The following is a 15,318-nucleotide window of genomic DNA, read 5'->3' on the forward strand; positions in this document are numbered from 1 at the left end:
TATCCGCCCGTAGAGTGCGGATAGTCCGGCAATGCCACCGGCGCCCTATACAGAAAAGACAGGGTCCCACATAGTGGACCGCATGCTGGTCATGTGGTGACCGGACGCTGGGGTCCTGCATCCGGTCACTGGCTGCAGAGAGCGTGTAGGCGTCGGTCTTCGACCGGACGCTGGCGCTGGAAGTGACCGAACACTGACAGGGTGCGTCCGGTCAGGCTGACGTACGGTGACATAGGTGACACATAAAACTTGGAGAAGGACCGGATGTTGACACTGCGTCCGATCGTGACCGACCGAACGCGTCCGGTCGCGACTGGATGCTTACTGGAAATGACCAAATGCTGGTGTTGGTGCGTCCGGTCACTTGAGCAGCTACGTACGGTCATCACTTGACCATTGAGATCGGGTGAACAGCGTTTGAAGCTAATGACACATGGCAAATATCAGGCAACCGGACGCTGAGGTCCTACGTCCGGTCGATCTGACCGGAGCATCCGGTCGTCCCAAAGTTTGCCAGGTGAAGGGGTAACGGCTAGTTTAGCCCATGGGGCTATAAATAGAAGGTGGTCTTGGCCATGGCTAGTGCTGAGCACCTCGGGGGACTTTGTGTCCATGCTTGAGAGTGCTTGGGAGCCCTCCATCTCACATATGCTTGATAGTGATCATCCGATTGTGTGAGAGAGCGATTATAGTGCGATTGCATCGTGAGGTTGCATCGAGTGGCACTAGGTGATCGAGCTGCAAGCCGATGGTGCTTATTACTCTTGGAGGTTGCCACCTCCTAGACGGCTTGGTGGTGGTCTCCATCGAAGCCCGCAAAAAGCTTGTGCGGTGCTCCGGAGAAGAGCTTTGTGAGGGGCATTGTGCTCGCCCCGCGGGAGCCACGAATAACAACTCTAGTTGAGCATGTCATTGAGCTACCCTCACTTTCGGGGTTGGTTCTTGTGGTGCCCGACGTGTGGGCTTGGCGGGTGATGCCAATTAGCCGCTGAACCACCAAGTGAGCGATCGACACAATGGGGACTAGCGTGTTGGCAAGCACGTGAACCTCGGGAGAAAAATCACCGTGTCAACCTTATTCTTCCTGTTGGTTTGGAATTCCTTTACACAAGCTTGTGATTACTTTTATATACATTGTGCTTGTGTAGTTGCTCTTGTAATTAGTTAGCTTATGTAGCTCACTAGTTACCTTCTTGCTTGTGTAGCATAGAAATAGCTCCCTTGCGTGGCTAATTTGGTTTGTGTAACCTTGTTAGTCACATTGCTTAGTTTGTGTAGCTAAGTATTTGCGCTCTCTAATTTGGGTTTGGTTGCCTTGTTATTGAGCATTGCTAGGGAGCTTAGTTGGCTTTGTGCTTTTGCTTACTAGCATGTGTAGGAGCTCCCTTGTTGCTTAAAGTATTAGTGGCATAGGTTTGTGTGACCTTGCTTCTAGAATTGGTTAGGTGAGTTCTAGCTAGCCTGGCACCTTTGTTGCTTAATTAATATCTTTGAAAGGTGCTAGAGAACATAAATAGAGGGGTGTAGTCTGAAAGGAACAAGATGCCCAAGAGGGGGGTGAATTGGGCTAATTCTAAATTTCTTTGCAATAATTAAATCATATGGTTAGCCCAATTAACCCCTTATGCCTAGAAAGTGTTTCTAATTGTTCTACCGCACAAAACACTTGCAACCTAAGTTCCAATCCTACTCTAGCATGACAATTCTATGAATGTAAAGACAAGAATTGAATTGCTTAAAGTAAGTGCTCAAAGTAAATGCTCAAAGTAAATAGAGAAGGAGGAACGCGGTGATGTTTTGCTGAGGTATCAGAGAGTCGCCACTCCCCACTAGTCCTCATTAGAGCACCCACGCAAGGGTGTAGCTCCCCCTTGATCCGGGCAAGGATCAAGTACTCTCTACGGGTTGATTCTTCGACACTCCGTCACGGTGAATCACCCACAACCGCTCACAACTTGAGTTGGGTCATCCACAAGCTCTCCGAATGATCACCAAGCTCCCAATCACCACCAAGCCATCTAGGTGATGGCGATCACCAAGAGTAACAAGCACAAACTCTCACTTGACCATGACAAGCCTAATAAGAACGGTGGATGCACACTTTGCTACTCTTGATCCTCACTAATGAGGGCTCTCTTTGGGATTCTCAAATCTCAATCACCTCACTAGGACCTTGCTCTTCTTAGCACTCACAAACATGTTTCTCAGCTGTTGGAATGAGCAAAAGTACCCCCACACACGAGCGGAGGTTGTATTTATAACACCGACTGAAAAACAAACCGTTATGTGCCTCTACGGGGTGACCAGACACTCTAGTCATGTTGACCGGACGCTCCGGTCAGTACACCTTGAACTCCAGTGGTTAAGTGTTGACCGAACACTAGCAGCGTCCAATCAGCACTGACCGAACGCGTCCGGTCACGTTTTCCCCTCACTGGAACCTTACTAATGTCGACCGGACGCTGGACCTCCAGAGTCTGGTCACTTGCTGAGCAGCGTCTGGTCAGTAGCCGGAACCTGATCAGCGTCCGGTCAGCATTGACCGGACGCGTCCGATCAGGATTCTCCCTCTCTGGGACCTTACTGGAGTCGACCGGACGCTGGTCCTCAACGTCCGGTGACTTGACCTCGCAGTGTCTGGTCACTTCCAGATGCTTTCAACTTGGTCAAATGAACTGACCGGACCCTGAGCCAGTGTTCGGTCACACCAGAGCCAACGTCCGGTCAGTATTTGACCCTCCATTCACTTCCAACTCTCGATCATATGTGAACGAAGTTTGCTCCATTGGATCAAAGGGCTGTTATGGAGCTACCTAGTGCTAGATTTAAAAAGTGTGCACCACACCTAACTCACTAGTCTCACCTAGGTCAAGCTACCTATTCATACCCCCCTTAATAGTACGGCCAAAGGAAAAACAAAGTCCTAAACTACTCTAAGTGTCTCTCCAACTCCAATCGACACTTAGAATTAGTCCATCCTTAACCTTGTCCTCCATCCTTTAAAAACCGAAATGATTTCCATCGTAGGGGCATGACAACCATAATTGCCCAATCGATCTCCATTACCGTGACCTAACTTAATTGTTTCTGCAAAACACACGTTAGTCACAGTAATCATGTATTGTCATTAATCACCGAAACCCAACTAGGGGCCTAGATGCTTTCAATCTCCCCATTTTTGGTGATTGATGACAATACTACCTCGAGTATGTGAAAGAGATGAGGTTTTTTAACATGCTTGGTTCATATAAGCTTTTGGCAATAAGAACAAAAGTGTTAGGCAAGCTTATATGACCCAAGCCAACATGATGTACTCAAAAGATATGAAATAAGCATGAGTACAAGTAATAAAGCTCATTTGCATCGGAGTAAAACGCGGAAGTAAAGTCAAATGAGCAAAGCATAAGTGATATGACATATAAAGAATTCAAAGTAGAGAGCACACATGTCATATATCACGACCACGTAGATATCACTATCACATAAATATAGTAGTAAACATGAATGCATAATGTATCACACACATAAATGCATAATAGTGTATCTCACATATAAAAACTCCAAATGTAATAGATAAGCTAATATAATAACTAAGCTCCCCCTAGATATGTCGCTCCCCCTAAGCCTAACATACTCGAACCCTCTCCCCCTTTGGCGTCAAACACCAAAACCTAAGGGTCGATCGGCGGGGCTGCAACGGATGAGCCGGGCGCTGAGGTACGAGGAGCGAGGTGGAACTAGGTGCCATCATCATCTGATCCGGAGCTCCGAGCAGTCTGACCCTCTATAGCTGGTAGTGATGCTGAAGCAGTCTAGGTTGGATCAGGAACTGGTGCTGCTGTAGGCTATGCTGGTATAACTAAAGCAGCTGGCTCTGATGATGCCATTGAGGAGGGGAGCATCTCTGTAGTCGCTGTGATAGGTGCAGCCATAGAAGGACTTGGAACATGCAGGTATGGAGGAGTGGGCTACCCTGTCAACTCACTAAAGGAGGCTCCAAGACTCCTAGAGACTGAAGTGTTTGGCACTAGCAACGACGACGTCTGTGCCGGTGTGAAGCCCGTCTGAAGAGGTGCGAACTGTGGGGCTATCACTGGCGAAGCGAACCACTAGGACACCTGCTCTGTCGGTGAAGCATACTATGCTAGTGGCTGTCCCTGACTCTGAAGCCCACTAGGCTGTAATGCTGGAGTCATCAAAGTGGTGGTAGGCTGACCAAGCTGAGGCGAAGCCTATGGCGGTGGGGCCCCAATCGCTGTCACTACATGCTGCATGAATCCAAGAAGCTGCTACTGCATGAGGATCTACTGCTGATGCATGGCCTGCGGCTGCTATTGTAGAGCCTGTGTCTGCTGCTGAATAACTAGCTGCTGTCGCTGGAACTCGTCCAGCTGAGTCTAGAACTAAGCAAATGTAGCAGCTACCCTCCTGAGCCTATCGTGCCCGGTCCTGCCTCATTCGCTCAAGTATAGCAAGAAGAGCGGGGTCTGTCTGCGGGGCAGGTGGCGCTAAACTAGAGCTATCGGCCTTGGCAGCATGTCGTCGTGGAGGCATTTGAGGAATGGGCTGGTAGTCATCATCAGAACTGTCACTGGGCTCGCTAGTGACTAACCCCTCCCGCTGAGCAAGCTGCTCCTCCTCTATGGCTGCAATACCCCTGATAATATTATCCTGCTAAGCTGTAGTCTCTAGCACCTCTGGACGACGGCGTGGCTGGCTAGGTGCCTGTGGCGTACTGTGGTGGATCATCTAAGTCAGGTTATAAGCAGGAAACTCTATAGTGGCACCACTGTACTCAGCAATCATCTCAGGCAACTGTAATAGCTCTATGGATAAGGAATGTGATCTAGTGAGCATAGGGTAGCTGCCTGTGACCTCTGAAGCCCTCAGCTATAGTGTCCTCCATCTCTGATAGAAGAAGATCCCAAATATCAAAAACTATCTGCTGCATCATAGAGTTGAGAAGCCATAGCTGTATCCGAGTCAGTCCCTCTCTATATCCCATCCTCGAAAGTAAAGTCCTCATGATAGCCTCAATCACACGAGCAGTGGGACTGAGATCACTGGGGTTCTTCTGTGACCCCTCGCCAAAGGGCTCTATGAAACAATAATGAACCAAGTCTATAGGGGGCACCATACCACCATGAGGGCGTCTAGGGGGTGCAATCTGTCCATAGCACACCTCATGTAACCTGATAGGCTGCTCCTAAAGTCTGAGTATCTCCCTGACCCTAGTGCTCGTCAGCTGGTAGTCTCTACCTCTGAATGCAAAGTGTATGAACCTGTGCTACGGGTCAATCCAAAGAGTAGCATAGAACTGTCGAACCCAAGATGGAACATACAGGCATGTCCATCCGATCAGATCTATCAGCCTTGGCAAATAAGATAGATACGGGCGAATGTGCTCTCTAGCTGCTGCCAGTATAGACTCTATGTTGCAGACTCTCTGTGATCTAAAGACTACGCCACTGTTAAGATAGGTATTATAGAAGTCCTCCTGCAGGGGTGTATAGAATCCCTCTGATGCTCTCTCATCCCTCCTGGGTGGAAACCACACCTCAATGTCCACGAACCTCAGCTGCTACACCTGCTTGGCCGTGGCGGCCCTCAGGTCAAGATGGGTCACTAGAGGCGGACCCTGTGGTCGAGGCGGTGGACGAGAACCCCTCCTCTGAGTGTATGGCCTCGGTGTAACTGGAGCACGAGTATGACTAGAGCGGCGTAACTGTGGCTGTGGTGCCAGCTCTGTCTCCTCGGCCTGCTCGACCTGCTCACCCTCCTAAGACTGCTATGCTGGCTATGGCTCCTGAGTCTGCTCCGCTGCCTGTGGCTGCTACTGTGGCTCCCCCTAAGGCTGAACCTCATCAATGGCAACACGCCATCCTCCAATCATGAGGGTCCTAGCTGGACCACCATGAAGGCGCTCAACTCGCTCAAGTGAAGCCCTCGCCTCTGGTGAAAGCTGATCAGCAATCTGGACTCCACTGCGAGTGCCTCCTCTCTCGGCACGCTCTGTGGCCTCTGCAACTATGGCGGCTCTTGCTGTCTCTACATCTGGATACTTGTGCTTCCTTACTACCAACTTCTTTGTCGCCTTGCCTTTCGGATCTGCAGGCTGACGAGGTGGGGGCCTCAGATCCTCATCATCGGGACCACCTCTGACATTCTTCGTACGAGCCATCTGATGGATAAAAAAAGATCAACTGCCCCTGACAAAGATCAACTGTCACTTACGAGGCTTGGCCTCGTTCTGTACTCGCGAGCTTGGCCCCGAGTTATCTGACAACTGCCACTGACACCTCAACAGAATTGGCTCACTGCATGATGGAATAGATAGGATATACAAATAAATACAATATATCTAATAGATACGAAACCCTAGGAAGCAAGCAATTTAGGTACGAGATTGAAACGGAGGCTTGCTACCTATCGAATCGGTGACCCGAGAAAAGAGAAGCGTCACGCGGGGAACCATCGAATCGGCTAGGGTTAGGGTTCGTGGTGAGCAGTGAATCGACGACCCTGGATGCAATTGAAGTCAGTGCTTTGAAACCGATCTAGGTCACGGGCAAAGCAATGTGAGTGCTAGGGCATGGCCTTACCAGCGCTGGGCGTGGGATGTGGACGCTGCAGTGGATCTCGGCGGCGTGCTAGCATGGTGGTGCGGTGGCGGTTAGGGCAGTGGATGTGCTCGACGGCGTGGGAGCATGGCTGGCGCATAGGAGAGGACGACATGGTGGCGTGGGCTTGCTCGGCGGCGCTGGTGCGGGGCTTGCGGCGGCATGCGGTGCAGCAGGGAGGCGCGCGGGCGAAGCTGTCGTTGGGGAGGCACTGTGTGGCGATGTGAGGATGGCGGCTTAGGTGCAGCGACGATGATGGCTGAGGGCAGCGGTGGATTAGGGCCTTAGGTCAACAGAAGATGGGATTTTAAGGTGGCCCCGATGGATTAGAAAAGGAAACAAGAAAAGAGATTGAATCCCGCACGTTTCCCATTGACCGGACGCTCCGGTGGCAGCGACCGGACACAGCCACCTAGCATCCGGTCGATTCCAGTAAGGTCCAAAACCCCTGGAATCGCAACCGGACACGTCCGGTAAACACCGACCGGACGCAGCACAGAGTCCGATCAATATAGCCTTCGTCTTCGCCACACGACCGGACGCTGAAACCCTTCTGACCGGACGCTGAAACCCAGAGTCCGATCACTCTTTCTTCAACAAATCTTCAAAGTCCTTCGTGCTGCCTATTCTCAATCAAGTCCCAACTTGAATAAGATCCAAATAAACACCAATTGGGACTGATGTGAGTGACCTCTCTCAAACCCTCAAGTTTTTCAAAATATTTCGCCTTAGGCTATAATTCTTTTTAAGAAAATAGACAATAAGAGGGCAATTTGAAGACAAACGACAAAACAACATCCATGCATATGCAATGCAATACTTGTAAGTAAATCTAGTTGCTTGTCAAATTTGATCCAAGGTTAAGCTTCTTCACACGCTTTTCGATGGTTATCTTAACCATGTTAGACAAGCCCTATATGCATTACCAAAGATTTAAACATATTGTATTTTACAATGCAATGCAAGGGACAACACAAACTCATCTTTTAGTAAAGTTACTAAAATCAAGCACATTGAGCTCATTCCGTAATCTACAAAATGTTGCCTCATCTAGCGGTTTAGTGAAGATATCCGCCAATTGATCCTCGGTCCTTACACCTTCTAGTGATATATCATTTTTAGCAACATAATCTCTAAGAAAGTGATGGCGAATATCTATGTGCTTGGTGCGAGAGTGTTGAATTGGATTATTTGCAAGTTTTACCGCACTTTCATTGTCGCATAAAAGAGGTACTTTATCTAGAACTACACCATAGTCTAGCAAAGTTTGTTTCATGTAGAGTATTTGTGCACAACAAGCACCCGCGGCAATGTATTCTGCTTCGGCGGTGGACAAAGCCACACTATTTTGCTTCTTGGAGGACCAAGACACAAGTGATCTACCAAGCAAATGGCACCCTCTGGATGTGCTCTTTCTATCAACTTGGCAACCGGCATAATCCGAATTGGAATAGCCAACTAATTCAAATATAGCTCCTTTGGGATACCAAAGGCCAATGCTTGGTGTGTGCTTAAGATACCTAAGGATTCTTTTTACGGCAATTAAATGAGTTTCCTTAGGATTAGCTTGAAATCTAGCACACATACACACACTAAACATGATGTCGGGCCTAGATGTGGTCAAATATAACAAGCTACCAATCATAGAGCGGTAGAGAGTTTGATCAACCGGGTTACCTCCCTCATCTAGGTCGAGATGTCCATTAGTTGGCATTGGTGTCTTGATTGGCTTACATTCATCCATCTTGAATCTCTTGAGAAGATCATTAGTATATTTCTTTTGAGAGATGAAAATCCCTTCTCTCATTTGCTTGACTTGAAAACCAAGAAAGAATGTAAGCTCTCCAATCATTGACATCTCGAACTCTTTCGACATCAATTCACTAAATTCTTTGCATGAATATTCATTTGATGATCCAAAGATGATGTCATCAACATACACTTGACAAATGAAGATATGCCCATCAAGCTTCTTGGTGAATAGTGTGGTGTTGACCTTCCCAATGGTGAAGCCCTTCTCAATGAAGAAGTCCTAAAGGCGCTCATACCAAGCTCTTGGAGCTTGCTTAAGCCCATATAATGCCTTGGACAACCTATAAACATGATTAGGATATCCAGGGTCTTCAAACCCAGGAGGTTGATCAACATAGACTAGTTCATTAATAAAGCCATTTAAAAATACACTTTTCACATCCATTTGATAAAGTTTTATTTCATGATGTGATGCATATGCAAGGAGGATACGGATGGCTTCTAGTCTTGCAACCGGTGCAAAGGTCTCTCCAAAATCCAAACCTTCAATTTGAGAGAACCCCTTTGCCACTAGTCTTGCCTTATTCCTCACAACAACACCTTGATCATCTTGCTTGTTTCGGAACACCCACTTTGTTTCAATGACTCTTGCACCTTTCGGCCGCTCTTCAAGAGTCCAAACTTCATTGTGGGTAAAGTTGTTCAACTCTTCATGCATTGCATTTATCCAATCCAGATGTTGAAGAGCTTCTTCTACCTTAGTAGGCTTAAAGCAAGAGACAAAAGAGTGATGAGCAATAAATGAAGCAAGTTTTTTAGATCGAGTCATTACACCCTTTGATGGACTCCCTATGATGAGATCTTATGGATGATCTTGAAGTAGAGGTGTATTTCTTCTATTGACCACTTGAGGGGGAAGTTGTGGAGTATCAACATCTTATGCTTGTACCACCATTTGTTCATGGGAGACATGAGTATCTTCATTTTCTACTCTCCCATCTTTTTCACCATCTTATGGCACACTTGATGAAGAAGGTGGATCAATCACTTGTACATTATCTTCATTATCTTTAGGCTTGATGTCTCCAATCGGAATGTTCTTCATAGCCTCCCTCAATGGTTCATCACCTACATCATCAAGATTCTCATGTGCTCCTTAGGAGCCGTTAGATTCATTAAATTCCACATCATTTGTGTTTCAACCAAGCCGGTGGCATGATTAAATACTCTATATGCTTTGAACTTTGATGAGTAACCAACAAGAAAACCAATATCACAACGTCTTTGAAACTTCCCTAGGTGTTGCCGCTTCTTGTAGATGTAGCATTTGCAACCAAACACCCTAAAGAAAGAGACATCTGGCTTCTTCCCATTGAGCAACTCATAAGGTGTCCCGCCAAGGAACTTTTGAAGGAATAGGCAGTTTGATGCATAACATGCGGTGTTGATTGCTTCCACCCATAAAGCTTTGAGGGTGTTGTACTCATCAAGCATTGTTCTTGCAAGAGTGATCAATATCCGGTTCTTCCTCTCAACGACACCATTTTATTGAGGAGTATATGTTGCGGAGACCTCATATTTGATTCCAACTTTATCACAATAAGCTTCTATGTTTGTGTTGTCAAACTCCTTCCCATTATCACTTCTTATCTTCTTAAGCTTCACTTCAAATTCATTTTGTGCTCTCTTGGCAAACTTCTTGAAGCAAGATGCAACTTTGGATTTGTCATGAAGGAAGAATACCCATGTATACCTTGAATAATCATCAACAATCACAAGACAATAAAGATTTCCTCCCAAACTCTTGTATGTTGTTGGTCCAAATAAATCCATATGAAGGAGTTCTAGCACTCTTGCGGTTGACATGAAAGCTTTTGTTGTATGGGTATTTGCAACTTGCTTGCCAGCTTGACATGCACTACAAAGCTTGTCCTTCTCAAACTTCACATCCTTCAACCCTCTCACCAAATCATTCTTCATTAACTTCTTGAGTGAGTTCATCCCAACATGAGCAAGTCTTCTATGCCATAGCTACCCAAGTGTTGTTTTGGTAAATAGGCATGTCTTCAAGTTTGCACCTTCGGAGGTGAAGTCCACTAGATATAGGTTGTTATATCTAAAACCTTTGAATATCACATGATCATCATCCTTCTTGGATACAACAACCTCCTTCTCGATAAATAAGCATTGGAAGCCAAGATCACACAATTGTCCAATGGATAGCAAGTTGAAACTCAATGAAGCAACATATAGCATATTGGAGATGGAATGATCATTTGATATAGCCACTTTGCCCAATCCTTTGACCTTGCCCTTTGAGTTATCTCCAAATGTGATTCTTTCTTGTCCATCTACTTCTTCATCTAGTGAGGTGAACATACGAGGATCACAGGTCATATGTTGTGTGCAACCACTATCAATAACCTAATGACTTCCACCGGTCTTGTAGTTCACCTACACATAAGAGATCAAGCTTTAGGAACCCAAACTTGTTGAGGGCCCTTCACCTTCTCAACAAGTGACTTTGCAACCCAAATTTTCTTAGGCCTATTCTTGTTGGGAGGACCTAAGAACATCACTTTTATCTTTCCACTAGAATCCTTTCTAAGCATGTAGTGAGCATTGAATGCAAAAGGTCTAGCATGCTTGGGCAAGGGTTGTGGTGGTGGAGTTTGGCACTCATGAGCAAAGTGGCCTTCTTGTCCACACTCAAAACATCTCTTTGGCTTTGGCTTAGACTTATGTTGTTGTTGAGCTTGAGCCTTCTTCTCTTGACTTGCCAAGTACCTAATGCCACTTCTATCCATCTTCATGATGGTGTTCATAAGTAGCTCACTTTGAAGATGCTTGCCTCTAGTGAACTTGCTCAATCCAATCTTAAGATGCTCTTTCTCCAACTTAAGCTTCTTGTTTTCTTCCTTTAGAGCATCATTGTTCTTCTCTTCCTTGAGCTTCTTGTTTTCTTCTTTGAGCTTCTCATTTTCAAGCATCAATCACCATCATGATCAAGGGTTTCTAGCACAATCGTGTTGTGGCTTTTGATCTCTTCAAGATCTTTCTTGAGCTTTGCATTGTCATTCTTGAGCTTGACAAACTCATCATAATCATCGGCCTCAACCACTTGCTTGCCCTTGCTACTAGAACTTTGCTCAATGCTCTCAATAATCAAGTCATCACATGATGTAGCTATATCAATCTTAACAACATCATTAGTAGCATCATGTGGCTCATTGGATAAGAATTCTTGAGCAATAACAAGATTATCATGATTAACCTTAAGAGTAGTATATTCTTCTCTTAGCTTGTTGTGGCTAGTGATGAGCTCATTATGTGTCTTCTCAAGTTTATCATGTTTATCTTTAAGCTCTTTCTTAGAAGATTTGAGCTCCTTGAGTTTGGATGATATAGCATCATTAGCTTCTCTAAGCTCAACACTAGCCTTTTCGGCTATATCACATTTTGCTAAAAGTGCATCATTTTTAGCCTCTAGCTTTTCATTTTTAGCTCTAATTTTTATAATGATCTTAGTGTATTGTTTTAGCAATCTAGCAAGATCATCATAAGTAGGTGATTCATATTCATCATCATCACTATCGCTATCATCATCACTAGCATGCTCATCATCACTACTATCATCATTATTCGATACCTTGCGGTCACCCTTGGCCATAAGGCATAGGTGTGTAGAGGATGATGGCGGTGGTGGCGATGAAGATGATGAAGAGTTGATAACAATTGCGGCCACCTTCTCGTTGTCACTATCATCATCGGATGAGGCACTAGATGAATCAATATCCATGAGCCAATCACTGACAATGTATGCCTTTCCACTCTTCTTCTTCTTATGGAAGTCCCTCTTCTTGCCATCTCTCTTCTTGTATGGCTTGTTTCTCTTCTTCTCTTCTTCTTCTTCATTACTTGAGTCATCTTTCTTGCCCTTGTATTTGTTCTTGAACTTGTCTTTCTTGGGCTTAGTGTATTGGTGTGCTAGATGACCAAGTTCTCCACAATTGAAGCAATCCATCTCGGAGATTGGCTTCCTTCTAGAGCTAGTGAAGAACTTCTTCTTGCCATCAAACTTGATGCCACTCTTGTTGAGCTTCTTTAGCATCTTGGCGGTCTTCTTCACCATGAGAGCAAGACTTTCATCATCAACTTCATCATCACTTGAGCTCTCATACTCAAGTCTTGCTTTGCCCTTTTCTTGGCTAGCTTTGAATGCTAAATCTTTTTCTTTCTTCTTTGTAGAGGATGAGCCATCTTGAGGTGTGATGTGCATGTACATCTAATGAGCATTGATCTTCCCCAAGATTTGTGTCGATGTAGCGGTGGAAAGATCACCTTGGTGTAGCACGGTCACAATATGCCCATATTTGTTAATGGGGAGGACACTCAAGATCTTTCTTACAACATCAGATGGTTGCATTTGAGTAAGTCCAAGCCCATTGACTTCCTCTACAAGAACATTTAAACGTGAATACATTTCATTAGCACATTCTTTAGGAAGCATTTCAAAAGAGTTGAGCTTTTTCATGACAAGATGATAGTGTTCCTCACGCTCACTCTTAGTTCCCTCATGGAGCGCACAAACGTCCGACCATAGTGCATAGGCGTCTTTGTGGTTCCTCACCCAATTGAACACATCTTTGCAAAGGCCTCTAAAGATGGTGTTTCAAGCCTTTGCATTCCACTTCTCGTAATTCACCTCATCGCCTTGTAGGTGAGTAGCATCTCGAGGTTTTAGGAAGCCTTGTGAGGCGGCTCTAAGTATACCAACATCTAGAGCTTCTAGATACGCCTCCATGCGAATTTTCCAATAAGGAAAATCATCTCCCTCAAAGATAGGAGGAGGTCTATCCTCGTGAGACATCTTGCTCTAGGCAGTTAAGCCTAAATACGTGAGCACGAGGCTCCGATACCAATTGGAAGGATCAAGATGCCCAAGAGGGGGGGTGAATTAGGCTAATTCTAAATTTCTTTGCAATAATTAAATCCTATGGTTAGCCCAATTAACCCCTTGTGCCTAGAAAGTGTTTCTAATTGTTCTACCGCACAAAAGACTTGCAACCTAAGTTCCAATCCTACTCTAGCATGGTAATTCTATGAATGTAAAGACAAGAATTGAATTGCTCAAAGTAAGTGCTCAAAGTAAATAGAGAAGGAGGAACGCGGCAATGTTTTGCCGAGGTATCGGAGAGTCGCCACTCCCCACTAGTCCTCGTTGGAGCACCCGCGCAAGGGTGTAGCTCCCCCTTGATTCGGGCAAGGATCAAGTGCTCTCTACGGGTTGATTCTTTGATACTCCGTCGCGGTGAATCACCCACAACCGCTCACAACTTGAGTTGGGCCATCCATAAGCTCTCCGGATGATCACCAAGCTCCCAATCACCACCAAGCCGTCTAGGTGATGGCAATCACCAAGAGTAACAAGCATGAACTCTCACTTGACCATGACAAGCCTAATGAGAACGGTGGGTGCACACTTTGCTACTCTTGATCTTCACTAATGAGGGCTCTCTTTGGGATTCTCAAATCTCAATCACCTCACTAGGACCTTACACTTCTTGGCACTCACAAACGTGTTTCTCAGCTATTGGAATGAGCAAAAGTACCCCCACACACGAGCGGAGGTTGTATTTATAACACCGACTGAAAAATGAACCGTTATGTGCCTCTACGGGGTGATCGGACGCTCCGGTCAGTACACCCCGAACTCTAGTGGTTAAGTGTTGACTAGACGCTGGCAGCGTCCGATCGGCACTGACCGGACACGTCCGGTCACGTTTTCCCCTCACTGGAACCTTACTGATGTCGACCAAACGCTGGACCTCCAGAGTCCGGTCACTTGCTGAGCAGCGTCCGGTCAGTAGCCAGAACCTGATCAGCGTCTGGTCAGCATTGACCAGACGCGTCCGATCAGGATTCTCCCTCTTTAGGACCTTACTGGAGTCAACCGGACACTGGTCCTTAGCGTCCGGTGACTTGACCTCGCAGCGTCCGGTCACTTCCAGATGCTTTCAACTTGGTGAAATGAACTGACTGGACCCTGAGCCAGCGTCCGGTCAGTATTTGACCCTCCATTGACTTCCAACTCTCGATCATATGTGAATGAAGTTTGCTCCATTGGATCAAAGGGCTGTTATGGAGCTACCTAGTGCTAGTTTAAACAAGTGTGCACCACACCTAACTCACTAGTCTCATCTAGGTCAAGCTACCCGTTCATACCGCCCTTAATAGTACGGCCAAAGGAAAAACAAAGTCCTAAACTACTCTAAGTGTCTCTCCAACTCCAATCGATACTTAGAACTAGTCCATCCTTAACCTTGTCGTCCATCCTTTGAAAACCAAAACGATTTCCATCGTAGAGGCATGACAACCATAATTACCCAATCGATCTCCATTACCGTGACCTAACTTAATTGTTTCTGCAAAACACACGTTAGTCACAGTAATCATGTATTGTCATTAATCACCGAAACCCAACTAGGGGCTTAGATGCTTTCATAGTCTTGGCTAGACCGATAGTTTTAATTCCGCACTTGTTTCGGTTAGCCGACGCGATTAATTTTAGAAAGGACTATTCACCCCCCCTCTAGTCCGCCATCTTGACCTAACAAGTGGTATCGGAGCTAGGTCTCTCATTTTTTGTCTTCACCGACCCGAGAGGATGGCGTCTAGTAGACTAGATGTTTGTCAGACACATATTTTTGATGGCACAAACTTTGCACTTTGGAAAAATCACATGCTTGATTATTTTCGTGCAAAGGGACCTAAGTTTTGGTGGATTGTCACTAGTGATCTCACTCATGTCTTAGATCATAGAAATCTCACCAAAGCTCAAAAAATTCTCTATAAACTTGATGCACATGCTTGTTGTTTTCTAATGGATGCATTGAGTTTTGATTTGATGAAACAAGTAAACTATACGGGAACCGCTCGTGAGATA

This window comes from Miscanthus floridulus, chromosome 16, assembly GCF_019320115.1.
Source record: "Miscanthus floridulus cultivar M001 chromosome 16, ASM1932011v1, whole genome shotgun sequence".
Taxonomy (NCBI): domain Eukaryota; kingdom Viridiplantae; phylum Streptophyta; class Magnoliopsida; order Poales; family Poaceae; genus Miscanthus; species Miscanthus floridulus.